The sequence below is a fragment of the Eumetopias jubatus genome, unplaced genomic scaffold, assembly GCF_037043125.1.
Source record: "Eumetopias jubatus isolate StellerSeaLion01/CBP00866 unplaced genomic scaffold, mEumJub1_p1.0 scaffold_22, whole genome shotgun sequence".
In the NCBI taxonomy this organism is placed as follows: Eukaryota; Metazoa; Chordata; class Mammalia; order Carnivora; family Otariidae; genus Eumetopias; species Eumetopias jubatus.
In genome coordinates this window covers 996455-1019592 of record NW_028274828.1, presented here as the reverse complement: position 1 = coordinate 1019592, position 23138 = coordinate 996455, and positions in this window count along the sequence as shown.

Here is a 23138-nt window from a genome sequence, read left to right as displayed (position 1 = left end):
CACTTTAACACCCCCCTGACTGAAATGGCCAGATCATCTAAGCAAAAGATCAACAAGGAAATAAAGACTTGCAATGACACACTGGAGCAAATGGACTTCACAGACATATGCAGAACGTTCCATCCCAAAGCAACGGAATACACTTTCTTCTCTAGTGCCCATGGAACATTCTCCAGAATGGATCACATCCTAGGTCCCAAATCAGGTCTCAACCGGTACCAAAAGATTGGCATCATTCCCTGCACATTTTCAGACCACAATGGTTTGAAACTAGAACTCAATCACAAGAGGAAAGTCGGAAAGACCTCAAATACATGGAGGCTAAAGAGCCTCCTACTAAAGAATGAATGGGTCAACCAGGAAATTAAAGAAGATTTTAAAAAACTCATGGAAACCAATGAAAATGAAAACACAACTGCCCAAAATCGTTGGGATACACCCACGGCAGTCCTGCGAGGAAATTACATATCAATACAAGCCTTTGTCAAGAAACAAGAAAGGTCTCAAATACACAACCTAACCCTACACCTAAAGGAGCTGGAGAAAGAACGGTAAAGAAAGCCTAAACCCAGCAGGAGAAGAGAAATCATGAAGATCAGAGCAGAAATCAATGAACTAGAACCCAAAAGAACAGGAGAACAGTTCAACGGAACTAGGAGCTGGTTCTTTGAAAGAATTCACAAGGTTGATAAACCCCTGGCCAGGCTGATCAAAAAGAAAAGAGAAATGACCCAAATCAACAAAATCAGGAATAAAAGAGGAGAGATCACAACCAACACCAAAGAAATACAAACAATGATAAGAACATAATATGAGCAACCCTATGGCAGCAAATTAGATAACCTGGAAGAAATGGGTGCCTTCCTAGAGATGTGTCAACTACCAAAACTGACCCAGGAAGAAATAGAAAACCTAAAGTGTCCTATAACCACGAAGGCAATTGAAGCAGTCATCAAAAATCTCCCAAGAAACCAAAGCCCAGGGCCAGGTGGCTTCCCAGGGGAATTCTATCAGACATTTAAAGAAGAAATAATACCTAGTCTCCTGAAACGGTTCCCAAAGGTAGAAAGGAAAGGAAAACTTCCAAACTCATTTTACGAGGCCACCGTTACCTTGATCCCCAAACCAGACAAAGATCCCATCAAAAAGGAGAATTACAGACCCATATCCTTGATGAACATCGATGCAAAAATCCTCACCAAAATACTAGCCAAGAGGATCCAACAGTACATTAAAAGGACTATTCACCACGACCAAGTGGGATTTATCCCTGGGCCGCAAGGCTGGTTCAACATCCGCAAATCAATCAACGTGATAAAATACATTCACAAAAGAAAGAACAAGAATCATAGGATCCTCTCAATAGATGCAGAAAAAGCATTTGACAAAGTACAGCACCCTTTCTTGATCAAAACTCTTCAGAGTATAGGGACAGAGGGTACATACCTCAATATCATAAAAGCCATCTACGAAAAACCTACAGCGAATATCATTCTCAATGGGGAAAAGCTGAGAGCTTTTCCCCTAAGGTCAGGAACGCGGCAGGGAGAGCCACTCTCACCACTGCTACTCAACATAGTATTCGAAGTCCTAGCCACAGCAATCAGACAACAAAAAGAAATCAAAGGCATCCCAATCGGCAGAGAGGAAGTCAAACTCTCACTCTTTGCAGATGATATGATACTTTATGTGGAAAACCCAAAAGACTCCACCCCAAAACTGCTAGAACTCACACAGGAATTCAGTCAAGGAGCAGGCTATAAAATCAATGCACAGAAATCAGTGGCATTCCTCTACACCAACAACAAGACAGAAGAGAGACAAACCAAGGAGTCGATCCCATTCACAATTGCACCCAAAACCAGAAGATACCTAGGAATAAATTGAACCAAAGAGGCAAAGGATCAGTACTCAGAAATCTACAGAATACTCAGGAATGAAATTGAAGAAGACACAAAGAAATGGAAAAACGTTCCATGCTCATGGATTGGGAGAACCAACATTGTGAAGAGGTCAATGCTCCCTAGAGCAATCTACACATTCAATGCAATCCCCATCAAAATACCATCCACTTTTTTCAAAGGAATGGAACAAATAATCCTAAATTTTGAATGGAACCAGAAGAGACCCCGACGAGCCAGAGGAATATTGAAAAAGAAGAGCAAAGCGGGCGGCATCACAATTCTGGACTTCGAGCGCTATGACAAAGCTGTCCTCATCAAGACAGTATGGTACTGGCACAAAAACAGACACATAGATCCATGGAACAGAATCGAGAGCCCAGAAATGGACCCTCAACTCTATGGTCAACTTACCTTTGACAAAGCAGGAAAGAATGTCCAATGGCAAAAAGACAGCCTCTTCAACAACGGGTGTTGGGAAAATTGGACAGCCACATGCAGAAGAATGACACTGGACCATTTCCATACACCACACACAAAAATAGGCTCCAAATGCGTGAAAGACCTCACTGTGAGACAGGAGTCCATCAAAATCCTAAAGGAGAACACAGGTAGCAATCTCTTCGACGTCAGCCGCAGCAACTTCTTCCTAGACACATCACCAAAGGCACGGGAAGCCAGGGCCAAAATGAACTATTGGGATTTCATCAAGATAAAAAGCTTTGGCACAGCAAAAGGAACAGTCCACAAAACCAAAAGACACCAGACACAATGGGAGAAAATATTTGCAAATGACATATCAGATAAAGGGCTACTATCCAAAATCTATAAAGAACTTATCGAACTCAACAGCCAAAGAACAAATAACCCAATCAACAAATGCCAGAAGCCATGAACAGACATTTTTCCAAAGAAGACAACCAAATGGCCAACAGGCACATGAAAAAGTGCTCAACACGGCTCGGCATCAGGGAAATCCAAATCAAATCCTCAATGAGACACCACCTCACACCCGTCAGAAGGGCTAAAATTAACATGTCAGGGAACGACAGATGTTGGCGGGGATGTGGAGAAAGGGGAACCCTCCTACAGTGTTCGTGGGAATGCAAGCTGGCGCAACCCCTCTGGAAAACAGTATGGAGGTTCCTCAAACAGTTGAAATTAGAGCTACCATTCGATCCAGCAATGGCCCTCCTGGGTATTTACCCCAAAGATACAAAGGTAGGGACCCGAAGCGGTACGTGCACCCCATTGTTTATAGCAGCAATGTCCACAATAGCCAAACTGTGGAAAGAGCCAAGATGTCCATCGACAGAGGAATGGATAAAGAAGAGGTGGTATACATATACACAATGGAATATTATGCAGCCATCCAAAGGAATGAGATCTTGCCATGTGCAACGACGTGGATGGAACAGGAGGGTCCGATGATTAGTGAAATACGTCAATCAGAGAAAGACATGTATCATATGACCTCACTGACATGAGGAATTCTTAATGTCAGGAACAAACTGAGGGTTGCTGGAGTGGTCGGGGGTGGGAGGGATGGGGTGGCTGGGTGATAGACATTGGGGAGGGTATGAGCTACGGTGAGCGCTGTGAATTGTGTAAGACTGTTGAATCACAGATCTGTACTTCTGAAACAAATAACGCAACATATTTTAAGAATAAAGAAAAAAGAGAAGATAGCAGGAGAGGAAGAATGAAGGGGAGTTAGTCAGAGGGGGAGACGAACCAGGAGAGATGATGGACTCTGAAAAACAAACTGAGGTTTCAAGACGGGAGGTGGGTAGGGGGATGGGTTAGCCTGGTGATGGGTATTAAAGAGGGCACATTCCGCATGGAGCACTGTGTGTTAGGAACAAACAATGAATCATGGAACACTACACCAAAACAAATGATGTAGTACATGGTGATTAACAAAGCAATAAAAATCAAAGACTGTAATAAGAGATGAAGAAGGACACTATGTCCTACTTAAAGGGTCTATCCAACAAGAAGATCTAACAATTGTAAATATCTATGCCCCGAACATGGGAGCATCCAATTATATAAGGCAATTAATAAGAAAAGCAAAGAAACACATTGACAACAATACAATAATAGTGGGGCACTTTAACACCCCCCTGACTGAAATGGCCAGATCATCTAAGCAAAAGATCAACAAGGAAATAAAGACTTGCAATGACACACTGGAGCAAATGGACTTCACAGACATATGCAGAACGTTCCATCCCAAAGCAACGGAATACACTTTCTTCTCTAGTGCCCATGGAACATTCTCCAGAATGGATCACATCCTAGGTCCCAAATCAGGTCTCAACCGGTACCAAAAGATTGGCATCATTCCCTGCACATTTTCAGACCACAATGGTTTGAAACTAGAACTCAATCACAAGAGGAAAGTCGGAAAGACCTCAAATACATGGAGGCTAAAGAGCCTCCTACTAAAGAATGAATGGGTCAACCAGGAAATTAAAGAAGATTTTAAAAAACTCATGGAAACCAATGAAAATGAAAACACAACTGCCCAAAATCGTTGGGATACACCCACGGCAGTCCTGCGAGGAAAGTACATATCAATACAAGGCTTTGTCAAGAAACAAGAAAGGTCTCAAATACACAACCTAACCCTACACCTAAAGGAGCTGGAGAAAGAACGGCAAAGAAAGCCTAAACCCAGCAGGAGAAGAGAAATCATGAAGATCAGAGCAGAAATCAATGAACTAGAACCCAAAAGAACAGGAGAAGAGATCAACGGAACTAGGAGCTGGTTCTTTGAAAGAATTCACAAGGTTGATAAACCCCTGGCCAGGCTGATCAAAAAGAAAAGAGAAATGACCCAAATCAACAAAATCAGGAATGAAAGAGGAGAGATCACAACCAACACCAAAGAAATACAAACAATGATAAGAACATAATATGAGCAACCCTATGGCAGCAAATTAGATTACCTGGAAGAAATGGGTGCCTTCCTAGAGATGTGTCAACTACCAAAACTGACCCAGGAAGAAATAGAAAACCTAAAGTGTCCTATAACCACGAAGGCAATTGAAGCAGTCATCAAAAATCTCCCAAGAAACCAAAGCCCAGGGCCAGGTGGCTTCCCAGGGGAATTCTAACAGACATTTAAAGAAGAAATAATACCTAGTCTCCTGAAACGGTTCCCAAAGGTAGAAAGGCAAGGAAAACTTCCAAACTCATTTTACGAGGCCACCGTTACCTTGATCCCCAAACCAGACAAAGATCCCATCAAAAAGGAGAATTACAGACCCATATCCTTGATGAACATCGATGCAAAAATCCTCACCAAAATACTAGCCAAGAGGATCCAACAGTACATTAAAAGGACTATTCACCACGACCAAGTGGGATTTATCCCTGGGCCGCAAGGCTGGTTCAACATCCGCAAATCAATCAACGTGATAAAATACATTCACAAAAGAAAGAACAAGAATCATAGGATCCTCTCAATAGATGCAGAAAAAGCATTTGACAAAGTACAGCACCCTTTCTTGATCAAAACTCTTCAGAGTATAGGGACAGAGGGTACATACCTCAATATCATAAAAGCCATCTACGAAAAACCTACAGCGAATATCATTCTCAATGGGGAAAAGCTGAGAGCTTTTCCCCTAAGGTCAGGAACGCGGCAGGGAGAGCCACTCTCACCACTGCTACTCAACATAGTATTCGAAGTCCTAGCCACAGCAATCAGACAACAAAAAGAAATCAAAGGCATCCCAATCGGCAGAGAGGAAGTCAAACTCTCACTCTTTGCAGATGATATGATACTTTATGTGGAAAACCCCAAAGACTCCACCCCAAAACTGCTAGAACTCACACAGGAATTCAGTCAAGGAGCAGGCTATAAAATCAATGCACAGAAATCAGTGGCATTCCTCTACACCAACAACAAGACAGAAGAGAGACAAATCAAGGAGTCGATCCCATTCACAATTGCACCCAAAACCATAAGATACCTAGGAATAAATTGAACCAAAGAGGCAAAGGATCTGTACTCAGAAATCTACAGAATACTCAGGAATGAAATTGAAGAAGACACAAAGAAATGGAAAAACGTTCCATGCTCATGGATTGGGAGAACCAACATTGTGAAGAGGTCAATGCTCCCTAGAGCAATCTACACATTCAATGCAATCCCCATCAAAATACCATCCACTTTTTTCAAAGGAATGGAACAAATAATCCTAAATTTTGAATGGAACCAGAAGAGACCCCGAATAGCCAGAGGAGTATTGAAAAAGAAGAGCAAAGCGGGCGGCATCACAATTCTGGACTTCGAGCGCTATGACAAAGCTGTCCTCGTCAAGACAGTATGGTACTGGCACAAAAACAGACACATAGATCCATGGAACAGAACCGAGAGCCCAGAAATGGACCCTCAACTCTATGGTCAACTTACCTTTGACAAAGCAGGAAAGAATGTCCAATGGCAAAAAGACAGCCTCTTCAACAACGGGTGTTGGGAAAATTGGACAGCCACATGCAGAAGAATGACACTGGACCATTTCCATACACCACACACAAAAATAGAATCCAAATGCGTGAAAGACCTCACTGTGAGACAGGAGTCCATCAAAATCCTAAAGGAGAACACAGGTAGCAAGCTCTTCGACGTCAGCCGCAGCAACTTCTTCCTAGAAACACCACCAAAGGCACGGGAAGCCAGGGCCAAAATGAACTATTGGGATTTCATCAAGATAAAAAGCTTTGGCACAGCAAAAGGAACAGTCCACAAAACCAAAAGACACCCGACACAATGGGAGAAAATATTTGCAAATGACATATCAGATAAAGGGCTACTATCCAAAATCTATAAAGAACTTATCGAACTCAACAGCCAAAGAACAAATAACCCAATCAACAAATGGGCACAAGCCATGAACAGACATTTTTCCAAAGAAGACATCCAAAAGGCCAACAGGCACATGAAAAAGTGCTCAACACGGCTCGGCATCAGGGAATACCAAATCAAATCCTCAATGAGACACCACCTCACACCCGTCAGAAGGGCTAAAATTAACAAGTCAGGGAACGACAGATGTTGGCGGGGATGTGGAGAAAGGGGAACCCTCCTACAGTGTCGGTGGGAATGCAAGCTGGCGCAACCCCTCTGGAAAACAGTATGGAGGTTCCTCAAACAGTTGAAATTAGAGCTACCATTCGATCCAGCAATGGCACTCCTGGGTATTTACCCGAAAGATACAAAGGTAGGGACCCGAAGCGGTACGTGCACCCCATTGTTTATAGCAGCAATGTCCACAATAGCCAAACTGTGGAAAGAGCCAAGATGTCCATCGACAGAGGAATGGATAAAGAAGAGGTGGTATACATATACACAATGGAATATTATGCAGCCATCCAAAGGAATGAGATCTTGCCATGTGCAACGACGTGGATGGAACAGGAGGGTCCGATGATTAGTGAAATACGTCAATCAGAGAAAGACATGTATCATATGACCTCACTGACATGAGGAATTCTTCATGTCAGGAACAAACTGAGGGTTGCTGGAGTGGTCGGGGGTGGGAGGGATGGGGTGGCTGGGTGATAGACATTGGGGAGGGTATGAGCTACGGTGAGCGCTGTGAATTGTGTAAGACTGTTGAATCACAGATCTGTACTTCTGAAACAAATAACGCAACATATTTTAAGAATAAAGAAAAAGGAGAAGATAGCAGGAGAGGAAGAATGAAGGGGAGTTAGTCAGAGGGGGAGACGAACCAGGAGAGATGATGGACTCTGAAAAACAAACTGAGGTTTCAAGACGGGAGGTGGGTAGGGGGATGGGTTAGCCTGGTGATGGGTATTAAAGAGGGCACATTCCGCATGGAGCACTGTGTGTTAGGAACAAACAATGAATCATGGAACACTACACCAAAACAAATGATGTAGTACATGGTGATTAACAAAGCAATAAAAATCAAAGACTGTAATAAGAGATGAAGAAGGACACTATGTCCTACTTAAAGGGTCTATCCAACAAGAAGATCTAACAATTGTAAATATCTATGCCCCGAACATGGGAGCATCCAATTATATAAGGCAATTAATAAGAAAAGCAAAGAAACACATTGACAGCAATACAATAATAGTGGGGCACTTTAACACCCCCCTGACTGAAATGGCCAGATCATCTAAGCAAAAGATCAACAAGGAAATAAAGACTTGCAATGACACACTGGAGCAAATGGACTTCACAGACATATGCAGAACGTTCCATCCCAAAGCAACGGAATACACTTTCTTCTCTAGTGCCCATGGAACATTCTCCAGAATGGATCACATCCTAGGTCCCAAATCAGGTCTCAACCGGTACCAAAAGATTGGCATCATTCCCTGCACATTTTCAGACCACAATGGTTTGAAACTAGAACTCAATCACAAGAGGAAAGTCGGAAAGACCTCAAATACATGGAGGCTAAAGAGCCTCCTACTAAAGAATGAATGGGTCAACCAGGAAATTAAAGAAGATTTTAAAAAACTCATGGAAACCAATGAAAATGAAAACACAACTGCCCAAAATCGTTGGGGTACACCCACGGCAGTCCTGCGAGGAAATTACATATCAATACAAGCCTTTGTCAAGAAACAAGAAAGGTCTCAAATACACAACCTAACCCTACACCTAAAGGAGCTGGAGAAAGAACGGTAAAGAAAGCCTAAACCCAGCAGGAGAAGAGAAATCATGAAGATCAGAGCAGAAATCAATGAACTAGAACCCAAAAGAACAGGAGAACAGATCAACGGAACTAGGAGCTGGTTCTTTGAAAGAATTCACAAGGTTGATAAACCCCTGGCCAGGCTGATCAAAAAGAAAAGAGAAATGACCCAAATCAACAAAATCAGGAATAAAAGAGGAGAGATCACAACCAACACCAAAGAAATACAAACAATGATAAGAACATAATATGAGCAACCCTATGGCAGCAAATTAGATAACCTGGAAGAAATGGGTGCCTTCCTAGAGATGTGTCAACTACCAAAACTGACCCAGGAAGAAATAGAAAACCTAAAGTGTCCTATAACCACGAAGGCAATTGAAGCAGTCATCAAAAATCTCCCAAGAAACCAAAGCCCAGGGCCAGGTGGCTTCCCAGGGGAATTCTATCAGACATTTAAAGAAGAAATAATACCTAGTCTCCTGAAACGGTTCCCAAAGGTAGAAAGGAAAGGAAAACTTCCAAACTCATTTTACGAGGCCACCGTTACCTTGATCCCCAAACCAGACAAAGATCCCATCAAAAAGGAGAATTACAGACCCATATCCTTGATGATCATCGATGCAAAAATCCTCACCAAAATACTAGCCAAGAGGATCCAACAGTACATTAAAAGGACTATTCACCACGACCAAGTGGGATTTATCCCTGGGCCGCAAGGCTGGTTCAACATCCGCAAATCAATCAACGTGATAAAATACATTCACAAAAGAAAGAACAAGAATCATAGGATCCTCTCAATAGATGCAGAAAAAGCATTTGACAAAGTACAGCACCCTTTCTTGATCAAAACTCTTCAGAGTATAGGGACAGAGGGTACATACCTCAATATCATAAAAGCCATCTACGAAAAACCTACAGCGAATATCATTCTCAATGGGGAAAAGCTGAGAGCTTTTCCCCTAAGGTCAGGAACGCGGCAGGGAGAGCCACTCTCACCACTGCTACTCAACATAGTATTCGAAGTCCTAGCCACAGCAATCAGACAACAAAAAGAAATCAAAGGCATCCCAATCGGCAGAGAGGAAGTCAAACTCTCACTCTTTGCAGATGATATGATACTTTATGTGGAAAACCCAAAAGACTCCACCCCAAAACTGCTAGAACTCACACAGGAATTCAGTCAAGGAGCAGGCTATAAAATCAATGCACAGAAATCAGTGGCATTCCTCTACACCAACAACAAGACAGAAGAGAGACAAACCAAGGAGTCGATCCCATTCACAATTGCACCCAAAACCAGAAGATACCTAGGAATAAATTGAACCAAAGAGGCAAAGGATCAGTACTCAGAAATCTACAGAATACTCAGGAATGAAATTGAAGAAGACACAAAGAAATGGAAAAACGTTCCATGCTCATGGATTGGGAGAACCAACATTGTGAAGGGGTCAATGCTCCCTATAGCAATCTACACATTCAATGCAATCCCCATCAAAATACCATCCACTTTTTTCAAAGGAATGGAACAAATAATCCTAAATTTTGAATGGAACCAGAAGAGACCCCGAAGAGCCAGAGGAATATTGAAAAAGAAGAGCAAAGCGGGCGGCATCACAATTCTGGACTTCGAGCGCTATGACAAAGCTGTCCTCATCAAGACAGTATGGTAATGGCACAAAAACAGACACATAGATCCATGGAACAGAATCGAGAGCCCAGAAATGGACCCTCAACTCTATGGTCAACTTACCTTTGACAAAGCAGGAAAGAATGTCCAATGTCAAAAAGACAGCCTCTTCAACAACGGGTTGTTGGGAAAATTGGACAGCCACATGCAGAAGAATGACACTGGACCATTTCCATACACCACACACAAAAATAGGCTCCAAATGCGTGAAAGACCTCACTGTGAGACAGGAGTCCATCAAAATCCTAAAGGAGAACACAGGTAGCAAGCTCTTCGACGTCAGCCGCAGCAACTTCTTCCTAGACACATCACCAAAGGCACGGGAAGCCAGGGCCAAAATGAACTATTGGGATTTCATCAAGATAAAAAGCTTTGGCACAGCAAAAGGAACAGTCCACAAAACCAAAAGACACCAGACACAATGGGAGAAAATATTTGCAAATGACATATCAGATAAAGGGCTACTATCCAAAATCTATAAAGAACTTATCGAACTCAACAGCCAAAGAACAAATAACCCAATCAACAAATGCCAGAAGCCATGAACAGACATTTTTCCAAAGAAGACATCCAAATGGCCAACAGGCACATGAAAAAGTGCTCAACACGGCTCGGCATCAGGGAAATCCAAATCAAATCCTCAATGAGACACCAGCTCACACCCGTCAGAAGGGCTAAAATTAACATGTCAGGGAACGACAGATGTTGGCGGGGATGTGGAGAAAGGGGAACCCTCCTACAGTGTTCGTGGGAATGCAAGCTGGCGCAACCCCTCTGGAAAACAGTATGGAGGTTCCTCAAACAGTTGAAATTAGAGCTACCATTCGATCCAGCAATGGCCCTCCTGGGTATTTACCCCAAAGATACAAAGGTAGGGACCCGAAGCGGTACGTGCACCCCATTGTTTATAGCAGCAATGTCCACAATAGCCAAACTGTGGAAAGAGCCAAGATGTCCATCGACAGAGGAATGGATAAAGAAGAGGTGGTATTCATATACACAATGGAATATTATGCAGCCATCCAAAGGAATGAGATCTTGCCATGTGCAACGACGTGGATGGAACAGGAGGGTCCGATGATTAGTGAAATACGTCAATCAGAGAAAGACATGTATCATATGACCTCACTGACATGAGGAATTCTTCATGTCAGGAACAAACTGAGGGTTGCTGGAGTGGTCGGGGGTGGGAGGGATGGGGTGGCTGGGTGATAGACATTGGGGAGGGTATGAGCTACGGTGAGCGCTGTGAATTGTGTAAGACTGTTGAATCACAGATCTGTACTTCTGAAACAAATAACGCAACATATTTTAAGAATAAAGAAAAAGGAGAAGATAGCAGGAGAGGAAGAATGAAGGGGAGTTAGTCAGAGGGGGAGACGAACCAGGAGAGATGATGGACTCTGAAAAACAAACTGAGGTTTCAAGACGGGAGGTGGGTAGGGGGATGGGTTAGCCTGGTGATGGGTATTAAAGAGGGCACATTCCGCATGGAGCACTGTGTGTTAGGAACAAACAATGAATCATGGAACACTACACCAAAACAAATGATGTAGTACATGGTGATTAACAAAGCAATAAAAATCAAAGACTGTAATAAGAGATGAAGAAGGACACTATGTCCTACTTAAAGGGTCTATCCAACAAGAAGATCTAACAATTGTAAATATCTATGCCCCGAACATGGGAGCATCCAATTATATAAGGCAATTAATAAGAAAAGCAAAGAAACACATTGACAACAATACAATAATAGTGGGGCACTTTAACACCCCCCTGACTGAAATGGCCAGATCATCTAAGCAAAAGATCAACAAGGAAATAAAGACTTGCAATGACACACTGGAGCAAATGGACTTCACAGACATATGCAGAACGTTCCATCCCAAAGCAACGGAATACACTTTCTTCTCTAGTGCCCATGGAACATTCTCCAGAATGGATCACATCCTAGGTCCCAAATCAGGTCTCAACCGGTACCAAAAGATTGGCATCATTCCCTGCACATTTTCAGACCACAATGGTTTGAAACTAGAACTCAATCACAAGAGGAAAGTCGGAAAGACCTCAAATACATGGAGGCTAAAGAGCCTCCTACTAAAGAATGAATGGGTCAACCAGGAAATTAAAGAAGATTTTAAAAAACTCATGGAAACCAATGAAAATGAAAACACAACTGCCCAAAATCGTTGGGATACACCCACGGCAGTCCTGCGAGGAAAGTACATATCAATACAAGCCTTTGTCAAGAAACAAGAAAGGTCTCAAATACACAACCTAACCCTACACCTAAAGGAGCTGGAGAAAGAACGGTAAAGAAAGCCTAAACCCAGCAGGAGAAGAGAAATCATGAAGATCAGAGCAGAAATCAATGAACTAGAACCCAAAAGAACAGGAGAACAGTTCAACGGAACTAGGAGCTGGTTCTTTGAAAGAATTCACAAGGTTGATAAACCCCTGGCCAGGCTGATCAAAAAGAAAAGAGAAATGACCCAAATCAACAAAATCAGGAATAAAAGAGGAGAGATCACAACCAACACCAAAGAAATACAAACAATGATAAGAACATAATATGAGCAACCCTATGGCAGCAAATTAGATAACCTGGAAGAAATGGGTGCCTTCCTAGAGATGTGTCAACTACCAAAACTGACCCAGGAAGAAATAGAAAACCTAAAGTGTCCTATAACCACGAAGGCAATTGAAGCAGTCATCAAAAATCTCCCAAGAAACCAAAGCCCAGGGCCAGGTGGCTTCCCAGGGGAATTCTATCAGACATTTAAAGAAGAAATAATACCTAGTCTCCTGAAACGGTTCCCAAAGGTAGAAAGGAAAGGAAAACTTCCAAACTCATTTTACGAGGCCACCGTTACCTTGATCCCCAAACCAGACAAAGATCCCATCAAAAAGGAGAATTACAGACCCATATCCTTGATGAACATCGATGCAAAAATCCTCACCAAAATACTAGCCAAGAGGATCCAACAGTACATTAAAAGGACTATTCACCACGACCAAGTGGGATTTATCCCTGGGCCGCAAGGCTGGTTCAACATCCGCAAATCAATCAACGTGATAAAATACATTCACAAAAGAAAGAACAAGAATCATAGGATCCTCTCAATAGATGCAGAAAAAGCATTTGACAAAGTACAGCACCCTTTCTTGATCAAAACTCTTCAGAGTATAGGGACAGAGGGTACATACCTCAATATCATAAAAGCCATCTACGAAAAACCTACAGCGAATATCATTCTCAATGGGGAAAAGCTGAGAGCTTTTCCCCTAAGGTCAGGAACGCGGCAGGGAGAGCCACTCTCACCACTGCTACTCAACATAGTATTCGAAGTCCTAGCCACAGCAATCAGACAACAAAAAGAAATCAAAGGCATCCCAATCGGCAGAGAGGAAGTCAAACTCTCACTCTTTGCAGATGATATGATACTTTATGTGGAAAACCCAAAAGACTCCACCCCAAAACTGCTAGAACTCACACAGGAATTCAGTCAAGGAGCAGGCTATAAAATCAATGCACAGAAATCAGTGGCATTCCTCTACACCAACAACAAGACAGAAGAGAGACAAACCAAGGAGTCGATCCCATTCACAATTGCACCCAAAACCAGAAGATACCTAGGAATAAATTGAACCAAAGAGGCAAAGGATCAGTACTCAGAAATCTACAGAATACTCAGGAATGAAATTGAAGAAGACACAAAGAAATGGAAAAACGTTCCATGCTCATGGATTGGGAGAACCAACATTGTGAGAGAGGTCAATGCTCCCTAGAGCAATCTACACATTGAATGCAATCCCCATCAAAACACCATCCACTTTTTTCAAAGGAATGGAACAAATAATCCTAAATTTTGAATGGAACCAGAAGAGACCCCGAAGAGCCAGAGGAATATTGAAAAAGAAGAGCAAAGCGGGCGGCATCACAATTCTGGACTTCGAGCGCTATGACAAAGCTGTCCTCATCAAGACAGTATGGTACTGGCACAAAAACAGACACATAGATCCATGGAACAGAATCGAGAGCCCAGAAATGGACCCTCAACTCTATGGTCAACTTACCTTTGACAAAGCAGGAAAGAATGTCCAATGGCAAAAAGACAGCCTCTTCAACAACGGGTGTTGGGAAAATTGGACAGCCACATGCAGAAGAATGACACTGGACCATTTCCATACACCACACACAAAAATAGGCTCCAAATGCGTGAAAGACCTCACTGTGAGACAGGAGTCCATCAAAATCCTAAAGGAGAACACAGGTAGCAAGCTCTTCGACGACAGCCGCAGCAACTTCTTCCTAGACACATCACCAAAGGCACGGGAAGCCAGGGCCAAAATGAACTATTGGGATTTCATCAAGATAAAAAGCTTTGGCACAGCAAAAGGAACAGTCCACAAAACCAAAAGACACCAGACACAATGGGAGAAAATATTTGCAAATGACATATCAGATAAAGGGCTACTATCCAAAATCTATAAAGAACTTATCGAACTCAACAGCCAAAGAACAAATAACCCAATCAACAAATGCCAGAAGCCATGAACAGACATTTTTCCAAAGAAGACATCCAAATGGCCAACAGGCACATGAAAAAGTGCTCAACACGGCTCGGCATCAGGGAAATCCAAATCAAATCCTCAATGAGACACCAGCTCACACCCGTCAGAAGGGCTAAAATTAACATGTCAGGGAACGACAGATGTTGGCGGGGATGTGGAGAAAGGGGAACCCTCCTACAGTGTTCGTGGGAATGCAAGCTGGCGCAACCCCTCTGGAAAACAGTATGGAGGTTCCTCAAACAGTTGAAATTAGAGCTACCATTCGATCCAGCAATGGCCCTCCTGGGTATTTACCCCAAAGATACAAAGGTAGGGACCCGAAGCGGTACGTGCACCCCATTGTTTATAGCAGCAATGTCCACAATAGCCAAACTGTGGAAAGAGCCAAGATGTCCATCGACAGAGGAATGGATAAAGAAGAGGTGGTATACATATACACAATGGAATATTATGCAGCCATCCAAAGGAATGAGATCTTGCCATGTGCAACGACGTGGATGGAACAGGAGGGTCCGATGATTAGTGAAATACGTCAATCAGAGAAAGACATGTATCATATGACCTCACTGACCTGAGGAATTCTTAATGTCAGGAACAAACTGAGGGTTGCTGGAGTGGTCGGGGGTGGGAGGGATGGGGTGGCTGGGTGATAGACATTGGGGAGGGTATGAGCTACGGTGAGCGCTGTGAATTGTGTAAGACTGTTGAATCACAGATCTGTACTTCTGAAACAAATAACGCAACATATTTTAAGAATAAAGAAAAAGGAGAAGATAGCAGGAGAGGAAGAATGAAGGGGAGTTAGTCAGAGGGGGAGACGAACCAGGAGAGATGATGGACTCTGAAAAACAAACTGAGGTTTCAAGACGGGAGGTGGGTAGGGGGATGGGTTAGCCTGGTGATGGGTATTAAAGAGGGCACATTCCGCATGGAGCACTGTGTGTTAGGAACAAACAATGAATCATGGAACACTACACCAAAACAAATGATGTAGTACATGGTGATTAACAAAGCAATAAAAATCAAAGACTGTAATAAGAGATGAAGAAGGACACTATGTCCTACTTAAAGGGTCTATCCAACAAGAAGATCTAACAATTGTAAATATCTATGCCCCGAACATGGGAGCATCCAATTATATAAGGCAATTAATAAGAAAAGCAAAGAAACACATTGACAACCATACAATAATAGTGGGGCACTTTAACACCCCCCTGACTGAAATGGCCAGATCATCTAAGCAAAAGATCAACAAGGAAATAAAGACTTGCAATGACACACTGGAGCAAATGGACTTCACAGACATATGCAGAACGTTCCATCCCAAAGCAACGGAATACACTTTCTTCTCTAGTGCCCATGGAACATTCTCCAGAATGGATCACATCCTAGGTCCCAAATCAGGTCTCAACCGGTACCAAAAGATTGGCATCATTCCCTGCACATTTTCAGACCACAATGCTTTGAAACTAGAACTCAATCACAAGAGGAAAGTCGGAAAGACCTCAAATACATGGAGGGTAAAGAGCCTCCTACTAAAGAATGAATGGGTCAACCAGGAAATTAAAGAAGATTTTAAAAAACTCATGGAAACCAATGAAAATGAAAACACAACTGCCCAAAATCGTTGGGATACACCCACGGCAGTCCTGCGAGGAAAGTACATAGCAATACAAGCCTTTGTCAAGAAACAAGAAAGGTCTCAAATACACAACCTAACCCTACACCTAAAGGAGCTGGAGAAAGAACGGCAAAGAAAGCCTAAACCCAGCAGGAGAAGAGAAATCATGAAGATCAGAGCAGAAATCAATGAACTAGAACCCAAAAGAACAGGAGAAGAGATCAACGGAACTAGGAGCTGGTTCTTTGAAAGAATTCACAAGGTTGATAAACCCCTGGCCAGGCTGATCAAAAAGAAAAGAGAAATGACCCAAATCAACAAAATCAGGAATGAAAGAGGAGAGATCACAACCAACACCAAAGAAATACAAACAATGATAAGAACATAATATGAGCAACCCTATGGCAGCAAATTAGATTACCTGGAAGAAATGGGTGCCTTCCTAGAGATGTGTCAACTACCAAAACTGACCCAGGAAGAAATAGAAAACCTAAAGTGTCCTATAACCACGAAGGCAATTGAAGCAGTCATCAAAAATCTCCCAAGAAACCAAAGCCCAGGGCCAGGTGGCTTCCCAGGGGAATTCTAACAGACATTTAAAGAAGAAATAATACCTAGTCTCCTGAAACGGTTCCCAAAGGTAGAAAGGCAAGGAAAACTTCCAAACTCATTTTACGAGGCCACCGTTACCTTGATCCCCAAACCAGACAAAGATCCCATCAAAAAGGAGAATTACAGACCCATATCCTTGATGAACATCGATGCAAAAATCCTCACCAAAATACTAGCCAAGAGGATCCAACAGTACATTAAAAGGACTATTCACCACGACCAAGTGGGATTTATCCCTGGGCCGCAAGGCTGGTTCAACATCCGCAAATCAATCAACGTGATAAAATACATTCACAAAAGAAAGAACAAGAATCATAGGATCCTCTCAATAGATGCAGAAAAAGCATTTGACAAAGTACAGCACCCTTTCTTGATCAAAACTCTTCAGAGTATAGGGACAGAGGGTACATACCTCAATATCATAAAAGCCATCTACGAAAAACCTACAGCGAATATCATTCTCAATGGGGAAAAGCTGAGAGCTTTTCCCCTAAGGTCAGGAACGCGGCAGGGAGAGCCACTCTCACCACTGCTACTCAACATAGTATTCGAAGTCCTAGCCACAGCAATCAGACAACAAAAAGAAATCAAAGGCATCCCAATCGGCAGAGAGGAAGTCAAACTCTCACTCTTTGCAGATGATATGATACTTTATGTGGAAAACCCCAAAGACTCCACCCCAAAACTGCTAGAACTCACACAGGAATTCAGTCAAGGAGCAGGCTATAAAATCAATGCACAGAAATCAGTGGCATTCCTCTACACCAACATCAAGACAGAAGAGAGACAAAGCAAGGAGTCGATCCCATTCACAATTGCACCCAAAACCATAAGATACCTAGGAATAAATTGAACCAAAGAGGCAAAGGATCTGTACTCAGAAATCTACAGAATACTCAGGAATGAAATTGAAGAAGACACAAAGAAATGGAAAAACGTTCCATGCTCATGGATTGGGAGAACCAACATTGTGAAGAGGTCAATGCTCCCTAGAGCAATCTACACATTCAATGCAATCCCCATCAAAATACCATCCACTTTTTTCAAAGGAATGGAACAAATAATCCTAAATTTTGAATGGAACCAGAAGAGACCCCGAATAGCCAGAGGAGTATTGAAAAAGAAGAGCAAAGCGGGCGGCATCACAATTCTGGACTTCGAGCGCTATGACAAAGCTGTCCTCGTCAAGACAGTATGGTACTGGCACAAAAACAGACACATAGATCCATGGAACAGAACCGAGAGCCCAGAAATGGACCCTCAACTCTATGGTCAACTTACCTTTGACAAAGCAGGAAAGAATGTCCAATGGCAAAAAGACAGCCTCTTCAACAACGGGTGTTCGGAAAATTGGACAGCCACATGCAGAAGAATGACACTGGAACATTTCCATACACCACACACAAAAATAGAATCCAAATGCGTGAAAGACCTCACTGTGAGACAGGAGTCCATCAAAATCCTAAAGGAGAACACAGGTAGCAAGCTCTTCGACGTCAGCCGCAGCAACTTCTTCCTAGAAACATCACCAAAGGCACGGGAAGCCAGGGCCAAAATGAACTATTGGGATTTCAACAAGATAAAAGGCTTTGGCACAGCAAAAGAAACAGTCCACAAAACCAAAAGACACCCGACACAATGGGAGAAAATATTTGCAAATGACATATCAGATAAAGGGCTACTATCCAAAATCTATAAAGAACTTATCGAACTCAACAGCCAAGGAACAAATAACCCAATCAACAAATGGGCAGAAGCCATGAACAGACATTTTTCCAAAGAAGACATCCAAAAGGCCAACAGGCACATGAAAAAGTGCTCAACACGGCTCGGCATCAGGGAATTCCAAATCAAATCCTCAATGAGATACCACCTCACACCCGTCAGAAGGGCTAAAATTAACAAGTCAGGGAACGACAGATGTTGGCGGGGATGTGGAGAAAGGGGAACCCTCCTACAGTGTTGGTGGGAATGCAAGCTGGCGCAACCGCTCTGGAAAACACTATGGAGGTTCCTCAAACAGTTGAAATTAGAGCTACCATTCGATCCAGCAATGGCACTCCTGGGTATTTACCCGAAAGATACAAAGGTAGGGACCCGAAGCGGTACGTGCACCCCATTGTTTATAGCAGCAATGTCCACAATAGCCAAACTGTGGAAAGAGCCAAGATGTCCATCGACAGAGGAATGGATAAAGAAGAGGTGGTATACATATACACAATGGAATATTATGCAGCCATCCAAAGGAATGAGATCTTGCCATGTGCAACGACGTGGATGGAACAGGAGGGTCCGATGATTAGTGAAATACGTCAATCAGAGAAAGACATGTATCATATGACCTCACTGACATGAGGAATTCTTCATGTCAGGAACAAACTGAGGGTTGCTGGAGTGGTCGGGGGTGGGAGGGATGGGGTGGCTGGGTGATAGACATTGGGGAGGGTATGAGCTACGGTGAGCGCTGTGAATTGTGTAAGACTGTTGAATCACAGATCTGTACTTCTGAAACAAATAACGCAACATATTTTAAGAATAAAGAAAAAGGAGAAGATAGCAGGAGAGGAAGAATGAAGGGGAGTTAGTCAGAGGGGGAGACGAACCAGGAGAGATGATGGACTCTGAAAAACAAACTGAGGTTTCAAGACGGGAGGTGGGTAGGGGGATGGGTTAGCCTGGTGATGGGTATTAAAGAGGGCACATTCCGCATGGAGCACTGTGTGTTAGGAACAAACAATGAATCATGGAACACTACACCAAAACAAATGATGTAGTACATGGTGATTAACAAAGCAATAAAAATCAAAGACTGTAATAAGAGATGAAGAAGGACACTATGTCCTACTTAAAGGGTCTATCCAACAAGAAGATCTAACAATTGTAAATATCTATGCCCCGAACATGGGAGCATCCAATTATATAAGGCAATTAATAAGAAAAGCAAAGAAACACATTGACAACAATACAATAATAGTGGGGCACTTTAACACCCCCCTGACTGAAATGGCCAGATCATCTAAGCAAAAGATCAACAAGGAAATAAAGACTTGCAATGACACACTGGAGCAAATGGACTTCACAGACATATGCAGAACGTTCCATCCCAAAGCAACGGAATACACTTTCTTCTCTAGTGCCCATGGAACATTCTCCAGAATGGATCACATCCTAGGTCCCAAATCAGGTCTCAACCGGTACCAAAAGATTGGCATCATTCCCTGCACATTTTCAGACCACAATGGTTTGAAACTAGAACTCAATCACAAGAGGAAAGTCGGAAAGACCTCAAATACATGGAGGCTAAAGAGCCTCCTACTAAAGAATGAATGGGTCAACCAGGAAATTAAAGAAGATTTTAAAAAACTCATGGAAACCAATGAAAATGAAAACACAACTGCCCAAAATCGTTGGGATACACCCACGGCAGTCCTGCGAGGAAAGTACATATCAATACAAGCCTTTGTCAAGAAACAAGAAATGTCTCAAATACACAACCTACCCTACACCTAAAGGAGCTGGAGAAAGAACGGTAAAGAAAGCCTAAACCCAGCAGGAGAAGAGAAATCATGAAGATCAGAGCAGAAATCAATGAACTAGAACCCAAAAGAACAGGAGAACAGATCAACGGAACTAGGAGCTGGTTCTTTGAAAGAATTCACAAGGTTGATAAACCCCTGGCCAGGCTGATCAAAAGGAAAAGAGAAATGACCCAAATCAACAAAATCAGGAATAAAAGAGGAGAGATCACAACCAACACCAAAGAAATACAAACAATGATAAGAACATAATATGAGCAACCCTATGGCAGCAAATTAGATAACCTGGAAGAAATGGGTGCCTTCCTAGAGATGTGTCAACTACCAAAACTGACCCAGGAAGAAATAGAAAACCTAAAGTGTCCTATAACCACGAAGGCAATTGAAGCAGTCATCAAAAATCTCCCAAGAAACCAAAGCCCAGGGTCAGGTGGCTTCCCAGGGGAATTCTATCAGACATTTAAAGAAGAAATAATACCTAGTCTCCTGAAACGGTTCCCAAAGGTAGAAAGGAAAGGAAAACTTCCAAACTCATTTTACGAGGCCACCGTTACCTTGATCCCCAAACCAGACAAAGATCCCATCAAAAAGGAGAATTACAGACCCATATCCTTGATGAACATCGATGCAAAAATCCTCACCAAAATACTAGCCAAGAGGATCCAACAGTACATTAAAAGGACTATTCACCACGACCAAGTGGGATTTATCCCTGGGCCGCAAGGCTGGTTCAACATCCGCAAATCAATCAACGTGATAAAATACATTCACAAAAGAAAGAACAAGAATCATAGGATCCTCTCAATAGATGCAGAAAAAGCATTTGACAAAGTACAGCACCCTTTCTTGATCAAAACTCTTCAGAGTATAGGGACAGAGGGTACATACCTCAATATCATAAAAGCCATCTACGAAAAACCTACAGCGAATATCATTCTCAATGGGGAAAAGCTGAGAGCTTTTCCCCTAAGGTCAGGAACGCGGCAGGGAGAGCCACTCTCACCACTGCTACTCAACATAGTATTCGAAGTCCTAGCCACAGCAATCAGACAACAAAAAGAAATCAAAGGCATCCCAATCGGCAGAGAGGAAGTCAAACTCTCACTCTTTGCAGATGATATGATACTTTATGTGGAAAACCCAAAAGACTCCACCCCAAAACTGCTAGAACTCACACAGGAATTCAGTCAAGGAGCAGGCTATAAAATCAATGCACAGAAATCAGTGGCATTCCTCTACACCAACAACAAGACAGAAGAGAGACAAACCAAGGAGTCGATCCCATTCACAATTGCACCCAAAACCAGAAGATACCTAGGAATAAATTGAACCAAAGAGGCAAAGGATCAGTACTCAGAAATCTACAGAATACTCAGGAATGAAATTGAAGAAGACACAAAGAAATGGAAAAACGTTCCATGCTCATGGATTGGGAGAACCAACATTGTGAAGAGGTCAATGCTCCCTAGAGCAATCTACACATTCAATGCAATCCCCATCAAAATACCATCCACTTTTTTCAAAGGAATGGAACAAATAATCCTAAATTTTGAATGGAACCAGAAGAGACCCCGAAGAGCCAGAGGAATATTGAAAAAGAAGAGCAAAGCGGGCGGCATCACAATTCTGGACTTCGAGCGCTATGACAAAGCTGTCCTCATCAAGACAGTATGGTACTGGCACAAAAACAGACACATAGATCCATGGAACAGAATCGAGAGCCCAGAAATGGACCCTCAACTCTATGGTCAACTTACCTTTGACAAAGCAGGAAAGAATGTCCAATGGCAAAAAGACAGCCTCTTCAACAACGGGTGTTGGGAAAATTGGACAGCCACATGCAGAAGAATTACACTGGACCATTTCCATACACCACACACAAAAATAGGCTCCAAATGCGTGAAAGACCTCACTGTGAGACAGGAGTCCATCAAAATCCTAAAGGAGAACACAGGTAGCAAGCTCTTCGACGTCAGCCGCAGCAACTTCTTCCTAGACACATCACCAAAGGCACGGGAAGCCAGGGCCAAAATGAACTATTGGGATTTCATCAAGATAAAAAGCTTTGGCACAGCAAAAGGAACAGTCCACAAAACCAAAAGACACCAGACACAATGGGAGAAAATATTTGCAAATGACATATCAGATAAAGGGCTACTATCCAAAATCTATAAAGAACTTATCGAACTCAACAGCCAAAGAACAAATAACCCAATCAACAAATGGGCAGAAGCCATGAACAGACATTTTTCCAAAGAAGACATCCAAATGGCCAACAGGCACATGAAAAAGTGCTCAACACGGCTCGGCATCAGGGAAATCCAAATCAAATCCTCAATGAGACACCACCTCACACCCGTCAGAAGGGCTAAAATTAACATGTCAGGGAACGACAGATGTTGGCGGGGATGTGGAGAAAGGGGAACCCTCCTACAGTGTTCGTGGGAATGCAAGCTGGCGCAACCCCTCTGGAAAACAGTATGGAGGTTCCTCAAACAGTTGAAATTAGAGCTACCA